Source organism: Schistocerca cancellata, chromosome 6, assembly GCF_023864275.1.
Source record: "Schistocerca cancellata isolate TAMUIC-IGC-003103 chromosome 6, iqSchCanc2.1, whole genome shotgun sequence".
In the NCBI taxonomy this organism is placed as follows: Eukaryota; Metazoa; Arthropoda; class Insecta; order Orthoptera; family Acrididae; genus Schistocerca; species Schistocerca cancellata.
Genome location: NC_064631.1, coordinates 440,772,001 through 440,794,211, shown reverse-complemented (window position 1 = coordinate 440,794,211; position 22,211 = coordinate 440,772,001). Strand labels below are relative to the sequence as shown.

Genomic DNA, 22,211 nt, shown 5'->3' with positions numbered 1-22,211 from the left:
GTAATTATGTCAGTTTTATTAGTTTTGGACTGTTCAACTAATAGACTAATGAACAAGTCAAAACCTCTGTTTATGACACCATACTGCCTGAACTGGATTGTACAAATGGAAATGTCGTGTCGCTGGGGCCTCCCGTCGGGTAAGCCTGTCGCCTAGTGCAAGCCTTTTGAGTTGACGCCATTTCGGCATCTTGCATGTCGATGGGGACGAGATGATGATGATAGAGACAACACAACTCCCACTCCCTGAATGGAGAAAATCTCCGACCGAGCCGGGAATCTAACCCACACCCCTTGGCATGACATTTTGTCGCACTGACCACTCAGCTAGGGGGGCGGACACTGGATTGTATACTGATACAATTTTGTAGGTTCATTCAGTGGCACATGTGGATACGGTCTGAAAATTCTACAGTAAAACAGTTAGTAATAAAGAGATAATAAATTAAAAAGTCAGGCATTGTGCTGAAGTTTTGCTACATGAACAGTGAAAATGTAGTAAGTGATAATTTTTTTTTTATTTTCATTATTTTGTGAGTATGGGGAGGGGGTCAACAAGTAAAAGTTTCAAGGGTGTTTGAAAGTGTGTGTTTTGTCAGAAGTTGCTAAGTGCTCTCACTCTCAAATACTGGATGCATACAATCTGTATAATTTGTATGGTATGAATTAGGCTACTTTAAGACATGTATTCAGTTTCTTAATTTAATACTTGACTTACTTTATTACATCTTTAATGTATGATTTTCTCTCTTAATGAGTAGATTATGACAGCATTTTAAATTTTTGAATCCATTCAATAATTACATGAAACACCGAAAAACAAATTTTTGTTGTCCCTGGAAGCCAGCTGGGAACAGGTGACGTTTTAGACATTCTCCTTCCACCCCTTAAATCTGTCTCAGGTCGCTAGTGGTTGGGGAAAGAGAGGGTTACACCTCTTTCGCTGCCCATTTCCCCCACCTGTGCATAATCTAGGTGACCAATAAATAGAAAACCAACCCACTGCTGAAGAATATAAGGGGTGTAATGGGTATAAGAGCTGATATTTTTATATGTGGTACCTTAATATGTACACACATAAGTGTGACAGTTGTTTTTTCTCTGCATCGAACAGTCTTCCCACAAACATGTCACAAATTTACTACCTGATGTTTTCTGCATGGTCGTAACCATACCACTAAGTGGACTATGCCTTTCACATTAGCCTAATCATTTTGCATTCAGTCATGTTTCGTCATCTGTCCTGCTGCCCAAGGGGAAATTAAGCATTAATGCCTTGCTCTTGTCACATGTGCTTGGAGGTACTAACCAACATACAAACATGTTATACATAATTATTAGTCTGAAAATGATATAAATACTGATGTAGTATGTTCAGTATACTGTCCTCAGAGGGAATAAAATGTATTCGTAGGTATAAATGGTACCACAGAAAATTAAAGAGATGCTGCGTTCAGTAAAAGATTGACTCGCGTTGGGATATTTTGCGTGTTTACAAGAAAGTGACGAAAACTGTGCAGAACAGACGTATCCTAGTCTGTACAAAACATATACATTATAATACGTTTAGAAAATTGGAAAAGTCAAATGCGAAAAACTTCTTGCACTTCGTTTTACTGGGCCTCAGTAACAAAAAAAGCGGTAGAAATTTGGATGTGCACTCGTAAATTTAACAAGCAGTGGCTATGATGTTAGTGAAACCTGAAGCGTGAAAAATTTTATTTCAAACGGAAGTGGTGGTGCTGTGACAGTCATCGTTCTTCTTAAGTCTGTCAGGTGGGTGCAAGTGGGGGTTACACTGCTTTCACTGCCCACTTCCCGCATTTGCGCATATCTCAGATGACCAGTAAATAGCAAACCAGCCCATTGCTGGGTAACAGACGCGTCCGTCCCGGCAGTTTGTCAGCTCCTGATGAAGAGGACGGTGAATTCCTTCAAAGGTCGAGCTTTGACTCAGACACCGGTTGAAAACGGAAAACTATTGTACACCAGTACACGTACCAGACGGTGGCGACAACGTTGTCACCAGTATAGCTTTCATGACAAGGTCATTTTATTTTTGGAAACTAGCCACAGTGGACTGCCAAGAAAGATTAGCAGGTCAAAGGGAAAATCTACGGAGTATTTGACCCCCTCCGCTGGGAAATAAGAACATGGGCACTGAACGGCTGCCGCTCTTGCGAGATAATTGTTATCTTCTGGAAAATAACTCCTTCGAACTTCTAGGTTTCAATTTTGAACAATACTCCAGAGGTTTTACACCAGTCTTCTAAATTATATCGGCTACCACGATTTACTAGCTGCGGAAAATTCATCTAGTTACTACTGCGGAATCTCTGGGTACAGCGGTAATCGGCGATAAATAACAAGAGGTCGCCGGGAGGCTTTTTTGTATAAGCTTCTTTCAATGCAGGCACTTTGTCATGAAAAGCAGCAGACCTCCGAATCGTCAATTCAAGTGTTACATGCTGGGTAACTTTGACCACAATTGTTTTATGATATATGTGAGAGGGTACGGACATACGCGACACACGGGTGCTAACACGCTACCAAAACAACTGCATAATTTGAAACTCAGGGTTAAAAAACCAAGAGGACGATCAAGACTCAGATACTAGGTTATGGTGAAATCAGACGTTGAGCAGAGAGGACATACTTGGGACAGCATCGGAGAGAGAGTGAAGTTTAAAAGGACCGTAATTGGTGGACAAGCTTCGTTCGCTGACACATCGACTTAGATGGAACGACGTGGGATATATTAATGATGTTAATGATAATGATAATGATGATGACGACGACGATGATGATCTAACATGTACGGCCATATCTTTTCTTGTATTTCCATACACATTCATTAATCCTAAGCCAATGACTCAAAGAGATCTATTTCATTGACAATGATGGGTTTCCACTCTAGATTCTGTTATTTAAGTAGCTTCAGCTACAATATTTAATTTTGTTTCTTAGGCAAGAAGTACTCATCCACCAAATCAACTATCTTGCTGGAAAACCGCTTCACTCCCGCCTCTGTTGAGACACACAACTTTGTCTTTTCTTGCTTAGACAAACTGCTGCCTAAGTAGCTTATCTACTCTTTTCGGTAAGTTCTCTGGATTGTCCATACTCGCCGATGGGACGCTAATTTGACAGTCGCATCCTCAACTTTTGTTCCCTTCAATTTAGTTTCGTTATAACGTTGCGAGTACAGAGTCTGTCGGAGTGCGCGCCGATCTGAAACTCCCTGGTATATTAAAATTGTGTGCCAGGCTGGGACTCGAAACTGGGAGTTTGCCTTTCGCCGTGAGTTGCTCTACCGACTGAACTAAGCACGACTCACGACGTGCCTTCACAGTTTTACTTCTGCCTGTAACTAACTCCACGTTCCAGACTTTAAGGAAGTTGTCCCGCATGCCCTGCAGAACTAGCACTCCTGGATGAGAATACCCTAGGCTCGAGTCCCGGTCCAAAACATAACTTTAAGCCAGAGGAAGAGGGAATACTGGCGAAGATACCGGGTGCGCATTTTCTGCGCAATGTTAATCGATAAGTATTTAGCTGAAGATCGAGCCAGAACAGAAGCGTTATCTGCTGTTTTGTAAAAAGAAAGAGTTTGAGCATTACGGCGCAACACGTGTCGCTAACTTACTGGTAGATAAGCGACATAGGACGACTATTTTAAATCGAGTGGAACGGCATGACTTGATAGATGAATGAGTAACTGTCAAACAACAAATGTAAGAGATCCATCACACCAAATTATTCAACGTTAAAATGTTTGTTCTTCGGTAATTAGTTGAGAAGGTTCATTCATAGACCGGAAAAGGCATGGGTACATCAATATCACTGATACCTAGTAGTGTTGCGTTGAAGCAGGTTTCTGAATGACGACCGTTTGATTTCGGATGATCGATGCGTCCGTTCAAGACCGCGCTACAGGTAGAGGCGTCGTGCGCTGGCGACTGACAGCAATGTGTTCTCTGTGCGCGAAACGGTACATCGCTGCTAACGAGCAATGAGTTGTAGTTACGACTCAAGAACGGCGTTCGAGAGGAGCCGAGTCCGAGTACCGATCCAATGGCGCTGATTTACGAGATTTCTTTGGATTTCCCGCTGACTAGAGGTAAATACCAACATGCTGAGACAGTTCAATCTAAATGAAGTCGCTGCTGACTGGACGAGAACTACCCTGCCAAAATATGCAAGAAAGAAAGAAGAGGGTGGCAGTGCGAAAATTCGAAATCCGCTCCTCCTGAATATGAGTTAAAAGACCAAAGCACAGTGCCAAATCACTCAGTTAAATAAAACGGTGAAAACCAAATTGGCAGGCATTACCTACCCAGAATAGCATGTCGTTCATAGCATATTATCTACGCCATCATGCATTATGGGTTACCAGGCAATAAAAATACCGCTCCATTACCCTACAGATCTGATTTTAAAGCATAGCTTCATGTTGGCATATAGGTCTCTCAGTATTCCTGCACCATTCGTCAGTTACACACTTAACACCGTATAACGCCTTTCGTGTGACGCTATATAGGTCGTGTTACATTAAAATGTGACGACTGCTGTGGAAGCTTGGGTGGAAACAAGAAAAGAATAAACAAATGGCGTGTATACTATATCATCGAAAGTATCCGGATACCTACTAGTGGCCGGCCGCTGTGGCCGAGCGGTTCTAGGCGCTTCAGTCCGGAAGCGCGCTGCTGCTACGGTAGCAAGTTCGAATCCTACCTCGGGCATGGATTGTGATGTCCTTAGGTTAGTTAGGTTTAAGTAGTTCTAAGTCTAGTGGACTGATGACCTTACATGTTGAGTCCCATAGTGCTTAGAGCCATTTGAACCTTTTTTGAACCTATTAGTGGACATTAATGTGTGATGTTTCTATCCTTCTCCCTTATGATGGTTTGACCTCTGATGGGGACCCTTTCAGTGAGGTGTCTGAATGTCTGTGGAGAGATGGCAGCCCATACTTCCCCTTAAGAACCGACACCAGAAAAGTTAGTGACGTCGTGGGCTAAGTCGACATCCTAACTGATTCCAAAAGTGTTCCACCGGATTCAGGCCGAGACTCTGGTTTGGCCAACCTATTTCAGGAATGTTACTGTCCACAAACCATTGCCTCGGAGATGCTGCTTTATGATAGGGTGCACTGTCATGTTGATACGATCTTCGTCTCCGAAATGTTCCTCTCCTATACACAGTATACACCGTGTTCATAACTTTCTGCATTTAGAACTTACGTAGCGACCACACCCCAACTACGAGAAACACCCCCATATCGTAAACACCACTCCCTCCATACTTCGCTGTTGGCATGACACATGATGGCAGATAACTTGTCCAATGCATTCGCCAAACCCAAACCCTTCCACCGGATTGCCATAGGATACAGTGTAAGTCATCAGTTCAAATCAATCGTTTTACGTCAGCCACTGTCCAGTGGGGTCGCTCTTTACCCCAGTTCAAGGGTCGCTTATCAATGGGTACAGAAATGTGTCTCTGAAGAGGAGCTGTTCAACAACTATGCGCTATTTATTTTTTTAGTTCCCTAGCCGGCCTCTGCGGTCGAGCGGTTCTACGCGCTTCAGTCTGGAACCGCGCTGCTGCTACGGTCACAGGTTCGAATCCTGCCTCGGGCACGGATGTGTGTGGTGTCCTTAGGTTAGTTAGGTTGAAGTAGTTCCAAGTCTATGGGACTGATGACCTCGAAGTGGAGCCATTTGAACCATTTAATTCCCTAAACATAGCAACATAGCCATTGTCCTATCTGCACTACTGCCAGCACCTCGAAACTCACAAGCTATTCCCGCTGATTTCGCGAGATTTTCGAAAACTAGCTCCTTGCTCGACGATCACTGTTCGTCAACGCATGAGGTCTACCTGGCATTTGCACTTCGCAGCCAAATCACCGACACGCGACTTGGGGGAGCTTGACTAATGAGGACACAACACTCCCCGTCTCCTTTTATACTGGTGACTCCGCCTTTCGCTACATCTAACCTTCAGTTCCACATCACATAGTGGTGTCCGGACACTTCGGATCACATAGTTTATGTTTCCAGAATTGGTTCGAACGAGTGTAGAAGAGTACAAATTTTGAAGGCGAATATTCCCAGAGGCAGTCAAGTGATTTGTACCGAAATAGCTCTTCTTTCGTTGGTTTCTGCAAAAACTTGAAATGTGACCCACGATTACTTAAGCGTGTGAGATCCAGATCATGCCTGACTAATGCGACTTCAACTATATTAAAAGAGAGGCAAAGCGAAAGGTCACATTTTTAATTAAAATTTTATTTGCTAACATCAGAAGAATGACTCCTAATTTTTGAGAAAAACTGAATTTATCGGTCCTGTAGAGACTGAAGATCAGTCAGGTTGCTGGCAGAAAAAAGAGCACTTTCGCGTCCTATGCAGGTTATTTCGCAGGAGTTACGACTACTAACAGCTTGTACTATTGCCCTACGCAACTTCGATGTGTCAATGGAAAGGGGAGAAACCTTACTGTGCAGCGCAATGAAAAGTGTCCTCCCTGACGCACATTACAGAAATTCGAGAACTGGTCAGCGCGAAAGGCATAACACGTGACTCATTCCCTTTCCACCAGCACTACGTGTGACAGGCGTAGCTTACTTCTTGAGTTCTTATCGCCCGTACAGTGATCGAGGACGGGCGGTGGGTGGAGTGTGGTCGCTGGAAGGAGCAGGTATTCCGGTCGGTCTCGCTTGTGTGAGAGCGGGCACGGCGTCTGCGACGCAGCTGCGCGGCCCGACTGCTCCCCGGCAGCGAACCGGCTCACCGGCTGGCCACGTGACGCCAGCTAGTGGACGGCCAGCGCCGTCACAGCTACACAAATAGACGGCTGCCGCCACAAATGTCAGTTTGCTGTCCGCCAGATAAGCCACGAGGCAGAACCCCTCTCGCAGAACCTCCCGTCGGATTGCGCAATAATCGCGAACGACGAGTTGCGTCGCCCCCGAAATCCATTGGGAGGCATTCAACAGAGCCCCCCTGCTCGGAAGCTGTTATTACGTCTCGCGCAGCACTGCACGTTCCCCTGCCCTCCCTTTCACAGACTACGAGTCTGACAGGTTATCCCCGTAAGGTTCAGTAGGTTGTACTTCAATTCTTACAACCGGTTCTAAGACATGTCATAAAGTGATAAAGATCGGTTTCAGAGTGAATTAAAGAACTTCCTCTTGGCCAACTCGTTCTACTCCATCGACGAACATATTCATCTGTTTGCATTAAAATTGTACAATATCCATGTATATAAAAAAAAGGGACCTTTGGCTCTTTCCACATCCCAGAAACTCTCCAAGGGATCCATGGAAAACGATAAATGTATCGCAACCTATGTCGAACGCTACGAAATTGTAAATCACATTTCGGCAAGAACAATCTTTTTCGAGATCTTTCACTTCATATCTCCAGCAAAACGCCATTTTTAAAAGAATAATCTTGTCATGGTCAATACACTGGATATTAAATAATTGCCGTGGTATACAGCTCAAACGCAGTTGAGGCTAGATACGCTTCGCAAGAGCAAACGTTCGTTCTTTTTATTTATTGTGTTTTGTTTTTAATGTGATAGTCGAAGATCTAGTACTGTTTTTAGCCAACATCAACTGAGAATCAAATTTTAATGATTTTTAAAAATGTCTTGTAGTGCGATCTCTTCTGAGCTGGTAAAAACACCTCGTGAAACTGTTCGTTAACAGAAGTCGAACTTTTCTTTTTCTACGTGTTAAAATCAGGATACGTGTGACGACATCCATATCACATTTCATTCAACGGGGCAACTGTAGTTTAACATGAATGCTATCATACAAAGAACAAAACTACCGGGTAACCGATACGAAGTAGAAAATCAATGATTCGGAAAGCTAACACCGTCATTCTGCTATTTTTACAGTAATGATATGAGAGGCGTAAGACTATTTTAAATAATGAACAGATTTATTGCGAATATAGTTACTTTTGCAGAGACTCGTAGCACAATTGCCATTCAGAATCTACTGCTGATCATTTACTGACTGGTACGACCGACAGATATTGCGGACTAGCTGTCAAAGCGTCTTATGGACGAAGGACGCGCACTTTTCGTTTAATGAACGTAAATGCACAGAATTAAGAACTGTAGTACATAGCCACACAAAACGCTGAATATCGATGATCACTGTAACTGTTCTGGGAATTCGTTTCATTATAAAACAAAATTTCGCTTCTTTTAAATATTTCTCCACCCTTCCGCTCTAACGGTACGGTATATGTCTTCTAGAACCCTTTTCCTTCTTTTTGACTAATCTCAATGTAAACGAGGATGGCGTCGTTAAGAGAACGCAAACATACAAATGACTGCTAACCCCTTCACCTGCATGCTTCTTTAATTAGAGATATCAAACACTCATTTGAAACAAGATATTGCTGCCTCCCAATCTGCTTTTTTCAAGTTTTGTCTCGTTGTTATTGAGAATTTTATTCTAGATGAGTATTTACTTTCTTAACATAGAATTTTCCCCCTTCTTTGATATTTTTCATTAGTTTTGTGATTCTTACTGGGTGTTAATGGAAGCCAACGTATGAACTACCTTGTATCTAGAAAGGGCGTCTAGTAAACCAGCAAGAATTCGCACCGGTAGATGTGGGGCTAAGGGTCACTCTCATACTGGTTATAACGTTGTAGCTTCGTATTTTGTCCGTAGTATTTACGAAATGCAAGTATCTCTTTAGCGTTACGGAACTCTGAGTGCTTCTTATTCCTCCCAGACACCTCTAGAAGCAAACAAACCATTCATTACCTTATGTTCCAGCCGGAGATGCTATACGGCGACTGCCATCTTGCGCTGTATGTTGTAAATTTCGTAGCTGGGAACATTTGCTGTGTTGAAGCAAGGTAACATGTTCGTAAACATGTCCGAGCTCTTTCTTTTTTTCTCCCTTTAATTTAAGAACATACACGAAAAGATACTACAAAACGAATGTAATAATTACAACGCGGAGTTTCATGGGTGGGGAAAGAAACTTTGTCTTCTCAATCATACAAAGCGCTCCCTACAAAGACGACGACCCAAACGCAGGTACGATTTTCACAGCAAGCAAGGTAACATGTTCGTAAACATGTCCGAGCTCTTTCTTTTTTTCTCCCTTTAATTTAAGAACATACACGAAAAGATACTACAAAACGAATGTAATAATTACAACGCGGAGTTTCATGGGTGGGGAAAGAAACTTTGTCTTCTCAATCATACAAAGCGCTCCCTACAAAGACGACGACCCAAACGCAGGTACGATTTTCACAGCAAGCAAGGTAACATGTTCGTAAACATGTCCGAGCTCTTTCTTTTTTTCTCCCTTTAATTTAAGAACATACACGAAAAGATACTCCAAAACGAATGTAATAATTACAACGCGGAGTTTCATGGGTGGGGAAAGAAACTTTGTCTTCTCAATCATACAAAGCGCTCCCTACAAAGACGACGAGCCAAACGCAGGTACGATTTTCACAGCCGTCCTCACTGCGAGTAGAACTCACTGTCTGTGCTTTTACCATAAGTAACGGCGTCCGTCGCATACCTACGTTTCTTTTAATCTTCTGAGATGGTCCCATCGACGTACTTCAATGACGGATGAGATCGTTTCGTTCTGCCTCGTGGAAGACGAAGCGGCGCATATGAAGTCTTTCACAGATAAACAAAGGAGTAACAGCCGACGTCGTCGTCATCCAAATGTTATGTTGGTTTCGCGCAGCACAGCACACTGCGTCACAAAGTCGGGGGCAAAAAGAATCGCAACTGGTGCAAGAAAAAAAAACGAAAAAAACCAGTTTGAAGTCACTTCGAGATACGAGTGCAATACGAACTAATTGAAAATTTGTTCACAAGGTTATCCGATGCTTCTAGAACGAACAAGTTATACACATACAGGACATGGTTTCCATGCATTTTAAGGTTTTAATACGCAATCGTTAATGCCTAATAGTCACCCGCAAACTGTATTCAAATTGTGTAACATTTGAATTTACGCACTTCGACCGACACAGTTTTGTAGTTATATGGAAGTTTTCTTTCCCCCTTCTGCCAGAAAGTTTTAAACTTACGGAAAAGGCAATGAGTATGACACCATCAGCCCCCTGCCTCCTCATCCTAAATCTCACCCTTTTCGCTCTTAAGAGAAAAATTATAAAAATATGATAAACGCTATTTCGTCAGGACTTTATAGAGGCTATAGATTTGTTACTTTCATACAGTCATAACACTATTCTCTCATGAAGAAGTTTTGCTCTCATTGACTCACCAGTCTTTACGACAGCGGAAGTGGCTTCTCGCATTAATGATATATTCCGTCGTTGCTTGGTGAACACACAAGACTTGTGGATGAGCTACTTGTATGGCGATAGAATAGGAGTTCCGGCATCCTGTCATTAGCGCATACGGAGCTTTGCAGTAGTATCATGAGAAAGACCCAATGAACTGCATCGAACTGGAAGCAAACTGCTGTCAAATGTAAACGGTCAGTCAGAACTGTATGCCTCGGTTCGCATCTTGTATCATGTTGCACCAACAGGGTTGAAGTCTCACATCACGTATTCAATTTTTACGCAATAAACAATCCGTTTGCGGCGGTAGAGTAATGACTTACTGACAAGAACTTTTCAGTAATCTCCCTGAAATTTCATACGATTCTCTCCTCTCCGTTCATAATGCGTATAACAACAATCTAGATCACACTGCGTCTAAAAGACTCTTCTCTCCAAACTCAAGTTGGGAGCCCAAAAGGTGTGCAATAGAAGCAACTTGCGAAAGGCAACACCAAAAAGAGCGAAAGAGCAACTACGACACCTCATTTGTGTGAGCAGCTAGCTAATCAGCACCATCGATTACACTCTGTAAACTGGACAATTTAGGCTGTCGGCGACTATGGTTCAAATGGCTCTGAGCACTATGGGACTCAACATCTTAGGTCATAAGTCCCCTAGAACTTAGAACTACTTAAACCTAACTAACCTAAGGACATCACACACACCCATGCCCGAGGCAGGATTCGAACCTGCGACCGTAGCAGTCCCGCGGTTCCGGACTGCAGCGCCAGAACCGCTAGACCACCGCGGCCGGCTCGGCGACTATCACGAAGGCGTTAGCTACCGAGAAGTCCGTCGCTAACAGTTCAAAACCCCATCACTGAGCAAACGTTCTGCGAACCTTGGGAGGTATTCCACCAAAATTACTTCTAAATGTTTAGCGGGGTCTCGTATTTCGTACAGCGAAAGAGCACTGCGGATAAAATATGGGGTAACCGAGCTTCTAAAACTAGCAGTGGCTTTTTAAATCTCTTTATAACACCCAGTTGTGCAAAAATGCAATACCACTGTCGCTTTTGAAGTGTCGCAGACGGTGACAGACTTTTCATTTTGAGGAATACCACAATGGTGAACAAAAACGGAATAGAAATAAAAATTTCTGGTTTTTTCTCATAGAGCAACAACATTCATCCTTTGTTTCTTGGGCACTGCCAACCTAAGCCAATTCGGAACAAAGCGGCAGAGGTAGAGTACACAGTTGACACAGAAGAGTACATGGACAACAAGAAACTAACACGCCCCTCCGGCCGCTTGGGAAATCTCCTAAAAGCCAGGAGTGTAGCTGCACGCTACGCACGGACTGATTCAAAAACATCGACGCCTGTTTACTCATAATATTTCAGTCTATCGCTGTTGAAAGCATACATGGATGCAAAGAAAATACTGAAGTATTCCTATCACATGAAATTCATCAGTGTACTTAAGGCTTCCTAGAGCCTTTTTGTTCTCCTGACGACTTCACATATTCTTCATGCATGTCTGAGACCTCTTTTTCCGATACAGACTGAGCGCGCCTCTTCACGAACATATTCGCTACATCTAGTCTGAAAACGGAGATTCTGTCGCTGAGAGAACTACTGAAACGAAGTTTTTATCAATAATATACAAACCAAGCTAGGAGTGTAAGTTGCATCATGTAGCGCCTATTTTAGTGTTAACCACGTTCTTGTTTGTTCCTACATCTACTACTATGCAACTCACACTTAAGTGCCTGGCAGAGGGCTCTTCGAACCACCTTCAGACTACTTCTCTACTGTTCAATTCTCTAATAACGCGTGGGAGATATGAACACTTCAGTCTTTCTGTACGAGCCCCGATTTCTCTTATTTTATTTTGTTGATCATTACTGGATAAGTACGCTGTCGACAGTAAAATAATTTCACCTTCAGATGAGAAAGCTGGCGATTGAACTTTCATGAGAAGATACTGCCGCAACGAAAAACGCCTTTATTTTAATGATTGTCATCCCAACTTGCTTATCATATCCGTGATACTCAACCTTATTTCGCGATAAAACAAAACGAGCAGCCCTGTTTTGAACTTTTTGATGTCCTCCGTCAACAGCAGAGGACGAACAAGCGTAGTGTAAGCAGTCTCTTTAGCAGACCTGTTGTATCTTCTGCGCGTTCTTCTAATGAAACGTAATCTTTGGTCCGCTTTATCCACAACATTATGTACGTGATCGTTCCAATTTCCGTTGTTCGAAATTGTGATTCGTAGGTATTTAGTCGAGATTACAGCCCTTAAATCTGTGTGATTTATCGTGTAACCGAAATTTAAAGGATTTATTTATGTACTCATGCGGATGACATTTTTCCATTTTGAGAAACAACTGTCACTTTTCGCACCATACAGATATGGGGTCTAAGTCATTTTGTAATTTGTTTTGATCTTCGGATGACTTTACTAGACAGCAAATGACAGTATCATCTGCAAACAATCTAACAGGACTGCTCAGACTGTGTCCTAAATTATTGATACAGATCAGGAAATGCAGAGGGCCTAAAACATTTCCTTGGGAAACGGTGGATATCACTTCTGTTTTACTCGATGATTTTCCGTCAATTACTAAGTACTGTGACCTTTGTGACAGGAAATCACGAATCCAGTCGGACAACTCCAATTTGATTAGAAGTTCCTTGTGAGCAGCGGTGTCAAAAGCCTTCTGGAAATCTAGAAATGCGGAATAAATTTGAGATCCCCTCTCGATAGCATTCATTACTTCATGCTAATTAGGAGCTGGCACAATATTTGTAAATTTTCCGAAAAATTCCGCATCTGCTGCGCGCTTCATGCGATCGTGAATATCAACACGCATCACTTTCATACATGATAAACAATCCGACTGCAAATTTCAATTTATACTGATTGGAAACAAAAACGATCAAGTTATCACGACGCTTAAAGGAAAACTACGACTACACATTGGAGATATCTTTTTTAAATATGCGTGCAAAGCGTTTGGGTTCAAGGGGATCCACTACATTGTAGCATGTAAACTCGTCACAACAAGAACTTGTTAAACGCAGACTCTTTCAGACGAATACACTGGAATAACATTTCGTCCTCATTCCTACAACCTATGGAAGGGCTCTCATTGTAACAGCCGGCCGGAGTGGCCGCGCGGTTCTAGGCGCTACAGTGGGAGCCGAGCGACCGTTCCGGTCGCAGGTTCGAATCCTGCATCGGGCATGGATGTGTGTGATGTCCTTATGTTAGTTAGGTTTAATTAGTTCTAAGTTCTAGGCGACTGATGACCTCAGAAGTTAAGTCGCAAAGTGCTCAGAGCCATTTGAGCCATTGTAACATTTATGTGCGACGAGAAAGATCTTTGCGTGAGTGGGATGAGCCTGCTTCGGAATTGTATTGAAGACGTAGAAACTCCAGCCATCTTCACATGCACTCCGCAAGCGGAGGTCACTTCTGTACCATCAACGCTGTAAGCCACCAACCATATCAATCGCCAGAAAGCTCTTATGACGTCTGCAACGAAGGGCAGAAAGAACCAGCTCCAGCGTGTAAATAAGCACACCAACAGCACGGGAACACAATCAATGATTCACGTAGGAAATTCGTGGAACCACTTTATATATAGCATCGAGAGCCTCGTCTCGTCCGCGTCATTCTCCCTTGCTCCGTGCAATTTTTGCTTTTCTCTTTACAATTTGCATCTTCACGGTCAGAGCATTTCAGTTTCATTTGATGCACATCAGAACTTTATTTTTCAAGAAAAGACACTCTAATTCAGGACGGTTCCCCATTTAGTTACTGCTGCAACGTTACTAGCTATTAGACATGTTAGGGAAATGTCGCATACGGAAGTGAAATTTTTGCATCTTTATTTTAGAGAATTTTCGGCAACACTGTTAGGGCTGTGGTAATGCCAGTAGCAAAAACGACGTTTCATCGGCGAACTCGCAGGAAAATATTCTACGAATGTAGCGCCACATTGTGGAAACGTGTATCATCAATTCTACTTCGAAAGAAACAACGTGCACCTCAAATTATGAAACAGGGGGGGGGGGGGGGGGGGGAGCCTTGAACCGCCCACTACCGCAACAGGAGTCCAATGTCTTACAACGGCGCCACATCTCTCCATAATTACACTACGTATTGTTATCAGTACAATAACATTAGGTTATGGTAACATGAAAATACAGCGCAGTATCAAACTATTTTCAGTATTATCAGTCAACGGGAGCATTCACACATACAATTTCAAAACACTGACATCATCGTATCTCCTACACAACCTGAAGTGATATATTCTTTCCTACCTATATTCCACGAAGCTTACATCAATAAACCTGGAATTCCCATGTAAATTCCAGGAACTCAACTCCTATTACAGGACACAAAGTTCTCATGGATGTCCACTGCTAGTACGTAAACTGAAAAATGAGGCAGAAATCGGCCTATTTTAAGTTAAATTGTGCATTTTTTACACGGCTACCTGTTAATCTAAAATTTAGCACCGCAGCAGGCCGCTGTGATGCATAGATATACGTTCGGTTGTGAAACTCTCTCTTTAATATTGCTACCTAGTGACAGACAGAACAGCAGAAAACTGTTCATCATACAATCCACCTTCTACTCACGGCATTGCAACAGTGTGTGTGTGTCTGAGCCTCTTCAATAACTGTTCTTCCTTCCTCTCCATCCCACTGTGGTTCTTCCTCATCCGCTAACCCTAAGAATTTATACATTCTCTTACATATCGTTTATCGATTGCTTTGGTGGTTTCACACTCACAGCCTTTTTTTTCCCCCTCCAACATCTATCCAAAGAACGTGAGCAACACAGGCTATTCTACTATAAGGGCTATTCGTAAAGCAAGGTCCGATCAATCGCGAAATAGAAACCACTATGAAAATTCTATGAGGCTTTACAGAAATGTGCTGGATAATGTTTCTAGTACGCCCGTCGATCGCGTCACGTAGCTCTTTTCAGTTTTTAGCGCACAGCCTGCACGTAAAGACGCCTAGAAAATAGTCTCTCTCGCCAAGTGTGAGTGCCTGTGAGAGATTTCGCGTGATTTCAAACAGCCCACACAACGTAAACGCCATACATTTACTCCTTCATGACAATTGTCGGCCGCACGCTATAGGGGCAAGCTCCCGCAGCGATTTCGACGGTAAGTGTTTGATCACTCACCACACAGCCCGGACTTGGCGGCCTCTGAATATCATCTCTGGTCATATTAACAGCTGACTATGAAGACAACATTTTGGCGCACACAGGCTGCAGACCAGCGTAGAGAACTGCAGAAAGCACAGGCGACTGTCTTCTATGACGAGGGCATGGGAAAACTGGTACAATGCTACAAAAAACGTCTCACTGTCAGCCAGAGCGGCGACTATGTACAGAAATAGCTGGAAGCTGTAGCTACTGTTGCAAGTCAAATATTTATGATTTTCACTGTGGTTTCCATTTCGTGACCAACCGGACCTTACTTTGCGAATAGCCCTCATACTTTTTATTGATCTTACAATGTCATCTCTGTATGTAAGGCGGTCCAACACACCATTTGTTCTAGATAGTAACATACCTATATTACAGCTCTCCCGCAGCATGCTGTTATTCAAATATTATGAGCTAATACTAATCAGTAATCGTTAATGTTCACGTACCACATACGTAGGCTAACGATTATCCGGATTATGCCCTTGTACATCGACGGTTATTATATGTCTGTTTAACATCCCGGAGTCCAGTAATTTCTAAATGGGTGGAAGCATCTATTACCGCACGTGATGCGTGCTTTTAATCGAATTTGTGCTCTTAACAAAAGATTTCAGATAATCAAAGTTTTTTACATGTTCAAAATTTAAGCCTGCCGCTGATAATTTATTCAGGTTGTTATTTTCCTTCCTGGTGAATGTGTTGGATTTCAGTGATAGTAAGACCTCTAGGTTGTGTGAATTCCTGCAGGTCACTCACCTCTCTAAGGAGCCTCCTCTTCTGCTAATAATTACTACGTCATCGGAATACGCGCATATCTGAGTAGATTTTGTGCCTATATAACTAGACAATGTAATTGTCTGTCTTGATCGCTACTATAGCTTTATTTATTATTATTATTTTTTTTAAATACACCTTAACGTGTTTCGGCCAAACTCATTATCAGAGTCTGTCAGATAAACAGAAAAAATGAGAAGTAATATTTCACATTGATTACAATAATAAATTGTATAAAAACAAAGTGAGAAACATACCACATTTTTAAAAAAAAAACACGGTACACTGTATCTCGTCAGTTATACGGCCACACTAGTGCTGTTCAGTGAGGCAGCCTGCCTTAAATGACACTTTGTGGCCACTAGGTGGCGTAAAAAGCATTAGCAATCGTCAATGTTAAATACAAAGTAAGCATGGTGCTATTTCCTATACGTAAAAAAATAGCGTATTGGATAAATCACACAAAAATTCTGAACATCCACAAATTGAGCAAAACTTATTACATAAAAAATTATCTATTACATAATGAATAAGACTTGTCACGTTAAAAATTCAAATTTACCTCAATTAAAATGGACAACTGTGTTGATAAACATTTTAACATATACAAGTTTGTAGGCTTGACTGGCCAGTGTTATTTTGAATACAATTTTTTTTGTATGTTTGGCCGCGTCATTATAATCACTAAAGCAACTAAACTGCCGATGTTCCGACGGACCTGCTACGCTCCTCCCCCCAGGGCAGTTATAGTCCGGTCCATAAATGATGGCACTTCACGCAGCTCGAGAAACGATCGAGGTTTTCATTGTTACCGGTTCCAAGCGACAGTTCCAGTACGCGCATACAGGTGCTTGGCACTTGATGACGGCATGTATCCTGAAAATTATGTCTCTTACTTGCTCGTGTAGAATTTATCACTTACAACCACCGTAACAAATGGAATAAAAACTCACTACGTAACTCGCTACGATCACGTTCAGCGCTCGCAATGAATATGACATTCACAGGAGAGCGTTGAGAGCAACACTGAACGCTCATTGGCTGTCGTAGAATGAGTGATGTAGGTCTATTTCTTTACGTTTGGCATTCGTGTCAATCAAGGGAGTCTAGTGATTGTCAAAAAAATGGACGAAAAAGAATTTCGTGTGGTGATTAAACATTACTTTATGAAAGGCAAAATACCTCAGGAGTCTAAAGAGAAGCTTGATAAACATTACAGTGACTCTGCACCTTCGATTGGAACAATTTATAAGTGGTTTCAAAATTTTCGGAGTGGCCATATGGGCACAAGTGATGCTGAACGTTCTGGACGCCCTGTGGAGGTTACGACTCCAGAAATCATTGATAAAATCCATGACATGGTGATGCATGACAGAAAAGTTAAGTTGCGTGAGATTGCTAGTGCTGTGGGCATCTCGAATGAACGGGTACATAATATTTTGTATAACATTTGGACATGAGAAAGCTATCCGCAAAATGAGTTCCGCGATTGCTCACGCTTGACCAAAAACGGAATCGTGTGAAGCGTTGCAAGGATGGTTTGCAGCTGTTCAGGAAGAATCCGTAGCACTTTTAGCGTCATTTCGTCACTGTGGATGAAACATGGATACATTACTATACTCCTGAGACCAAACAACAATCTAAACAATGGGTTACCAAGGGAGAATCTGCACCAAAAAAGGCGAAGACCATTCCTTCGTCCGGAAAGGTTATGGCGATTCTCTTTTGGGATTCGCAAGGCATAATCCTCATCGACTATGTGGAAAAGGGTAAAACTATTACATGTGCATATTATTCATCGTTATTGGACCGTTTGAAAACCGAGCTGCAAGAAAAACGCCAGCGATTGGACCGCAAAAAAGTCCTTTTCCATTACGACAATACTCCAGCATACATCTCAGCAGTTTTGGTCGCAAAATTAATGGGAATAGTGTTCCAACTCGTTTCACATCCCCCCCTATTCTCCAGACTTGCCTCCCTCGGACTGCCATACGTTCCCCAATTTGAAGAAATGGCTGGCAGGACAGAGATTTTATTCAAACGAGGAGGTGATTGCAGCAACTAATAGTTATTTTGCACACTTGGACAATTCCTATTATTCAGAATGGATCAACAAATTAGAACAGCGTTGGACGAAGTGTGTAAGTCTAAAAGGCGACTATGTCGAAAAATAAAAAAGGTTTACCCCAAACACGTAAGTAAGTTTTTATTTTTGCACGAACTTTTCAAACACCCCTCGTATAGTGCGAGGAAGCAACATTTAAAGAGTAGTGCAGTGTGTTTTAACTCAAGGTATAAAATCAGTTATCTACGTTTTGTAAGCAACGCTCTCTCTAGAAACAAAGTGACATCTTGTGACGCATTCTCGCTTCGTTCGAGTGTTGTTTCATACACTTTTGTGAACCTCTCTCATACTGATATTACAGACGAAGCGCGGCGAATATCCCGTCCCGCAGTTCCATGCCAAGGTCACTGGAACTGTGTGTCTGCTCGTGCCTCTCCTATATCCTGAGGAGCACGGCCTGCCTTCTTGCACGCGCTGAGCATACAACGTGCTCTCGTGTTTGCATACACAGCGTGCACTATTTATACCCCTACATCATCCTAGGCGCGCCTGGCTGGTTTCGCGATCATAGACAAGTTTTGCACTTATCGGAGCTCTTATGTTCCCCCGCAGGGCAGAGGAGAGACGATGCGCTACATCTGGTGATTACGGCCAGCTCACGAAGTGTATACTAATGAAAAACTGTGATGATTCTTAGGCTGCTGAAGTTTTACGCTTTTTTCTGTAACGGAAGCAGCAACAGATGGCTTGTAATGCGTCATCCTCGCCTGAACCAAACTCTTTAGCGCTATTCTCTCGTAGTATTTTAAGAACCAGGTTGATTCCGTGTTCCTGGCATCACCAAAAATTTTTAAAGTCAGCAGCACACAATCATGTACTACAGAAAATAGATTTGTATGGATAACTAGCGCCAGACTGGGAATTAAATAAAAATTTCGTGGCAGACAGAGTGCCTTGGATGCAATAATTCGAAAACCTAGAAATTTATCGCGTGGCTTATGGAAGTGTGACAAGACAATTACCGTTTACGCTGTATAGTAATGGCTTAACGGACAGCATTTGTTGTAACTTCGGGCTTTAAGTAGATGGCGAATTATCTATAATGAAATGTGATCTATAACGTTCTGTTGTAATATTCTTTCATATCTCGATAAAATACCAGCTTGGTGGACTGACTAGCAACGGAGGAAAGGTTCTCCTTGTAACGAGTAAAAACATTTCAGAATTAAAGGTTAACAAAAGGAATTATTTAGTTCGTAAGAATGCGTGGATATGTATGAAGTGGGAGTATGACATAGTCTCAGCTGTAGGTAAGATAATGTGTTTTGTAGGATACTGGGGAAATGAAGATTGCCCAATGGTCCGAAGTCGCCCAAATCGGCCACTCTACTCCTGCCCTTAAATGTTTGTTCCATTTCATATCGCTTTGCAACTCTACGCCTAGATATTTATTCGACTTGACTGTGTCAAGCAGCACACCACTTCATGCTGTATTCGAACATTACAGGATTGTTTTCCCCACTCATTTGCATTACCTCACATCTGCCATTCTGCCATTCATGACATGAACTAGAAAGTCATCCTGTATTCTTCTACAGTGACTTAACGACTATACTTCACCGTATACTGCAGGGTCATCACCAAATAGTCTCATTTCTGCTCACCATATCCGTCAGGTCATCTATATACAATCTAGAGTGTGCGTATAAGCAAGGATAGAGCGAGAGCATCTGTATACAATCTATAAAGGAGGACAGAGCATATTCTCATAGGACTGATTGACTGGCAAAAGACTGTAACAAAAATGCTGCCAAATTTCAACTAGTAGATACGTTAACAAAGACGAAGAAGAAAATATTAGAGAAACGGCAGCTTTGGCAGAGGCATAGCAGCCTGAATTCCTCCCAAGACCCATCTTTGAATGAAACGAAAGCAAATATAACGGTACAATAATACGCAAACTGTCACACGTTACAATTATTCGCGGCGTTTAGCTATAACTGTTTTCATTTTCCTCATTTTCGCCACGCACGTGAGTGGCGATGTTTTTTTTTTTTCCCCTCTCCCTAGAAGCTTCCTCGTGCAGGAGCTCCCTCAAGCTACAGCAGACCCAACGAGTTTATGCGTGTTTACAAACAAGAGGTCCAGTCTCCCCAAAAATAAAAGTATTTTATTATTTCCGTCGACGTATACTCATCTCCACTAGCGCAAATCCTACCCCCCTCCAGGCCCTCCGACAGGCAATATTTAAAAACGTCGACCTACAATCCATCGCGGCCGATAGCTGACGTAAAAACAGTTAAGCAGAACAGTTAAGTATTAATAGCGCAATGGGGGTAATGCCGCCGTCACTTTTAAGTTGGCTGATGAAATACACATCTTTTACCGATTGAAAGAAGAACTTTACAGTAGCTGTCCTACCACACTCTCGTCCATGAAACTATCAAATCACAAAGATCGCAAAAATAATGGCAATACAGCATTGCACAGCGGGCTGTCCAGTTACACAGGCTTCCAAAAAGGATGTCTCGAGTATCTTACATTAAGAGTTTATCCAACGAGCTAAATGTATACGAGGAGCTGCTGCTAGAACCACGTGAGATACCAAAAGGAAGTCGTCACAATTTCCATAATTTCACAGCTTCGCGATCTGATCGTTGACCTCGAAGTTCACGTAATGCAAAACAACAACAAAAAATATTTTAATTCAATCGACTGTAAAGTGATAAATTTTTCACAAACTACGCCCTAGGTTCCGATGAATATCCTCCAGTTTTACAGAGAATTTTCAAGTTAATTACACAAACTACAATGGCACGTTAATCCTTTCACTAGTACTGTGTCGTATGTGTCCCATGATAGGCTAATGACAACCAGTGGGAATTTGCTGCACGTTATTGCTATGTACAATGTCCTACTGGTAAAGGGAAGCCTGTTCAAGGTCTGTAGAACTCTTGTACTTAGAGATTGCACCTATAGGTTTCGCTGTCTTCAAGTCTCACTCTTAACCCTCCTCTCCGTATTGTCGCATCGAACTACACTCCTGGAAATGGAAAAAAGAACACTTGCTCCGGACACTGCGAGAGGGCTGTACAAGCAATGATCACACGCACGGCACAGCGGACACACCAGGAACCGCGGTGTTGGCTGTCGAATGGCGCTAGCTGCGCAGCATTTGTGCACCGTCGCCGTCAGTGTCAGCCAGTTTGCCGTGGCATACGGAGCTCCATCGCAGTCTTTAACACTGGTAGCATGCCGCGACAGCGTGGACGTGAACCGTATGTGCAGTTGACGGACTTTGAGCGAGGGCGTATAGTGGGCATGCGGGAGGCCGGGTGGACGTACCGCCGAATTGCTCAACACGTGGGGCGTGAGGTCTCCACAGTACATCGATGTTTTCGCCAGTGGTCGGCGGAAGGTGCACGTGCCCGTCGACCTGGGACCGGACCGCAGCGACGCACGGATGCACGCCAAGACCGTAGGATCCTACGCAGTGCCGTAGGGGACCGCACCGCCACTTTCCAGCAAATTAGGGACACTGTTGCTCCTGGGGTATCGGCGACGACCATTCGCAACCGTCTCCATGAAGCTGGGCTACGGTCCCGCACACCGTTAGGCCGTCTTCCGCTCACGCCCCAACATCGTGCAGCCCGCCTCCAGTGGTGTCGCGACAGGCGTGAATGGAGGGACGAATGGAGACGTGTCGTCTTCAGCGATGAGAGTCGCTTCTGCCTTGGTGCCAATGATGGTCGTATGCGTGTTTGGCGCCGTGCAGGTGAGCGCCACAATCAGGACTGCATACGACCGAGGCACATAGGGCCAACACCCGG

At 43.0% G+C, this 22,211-nt stretch overlaps 1 protein-coding gene across 3 annotated transcripts in view; it reads right to left on the bottom strand.

Annotated features, from left to right (window-relative positions):
• The window catches only part of LOC126190969 (3-hydroxy-3-methylglutaryl-coenzyme A reductase), a 431,919-nt gene that overhangs the window by 52,997 nt on the left and 356,711 nt on the right, over nucleotides 1–22,211 (bottom strand). The window lies entirely within an intron of this gene.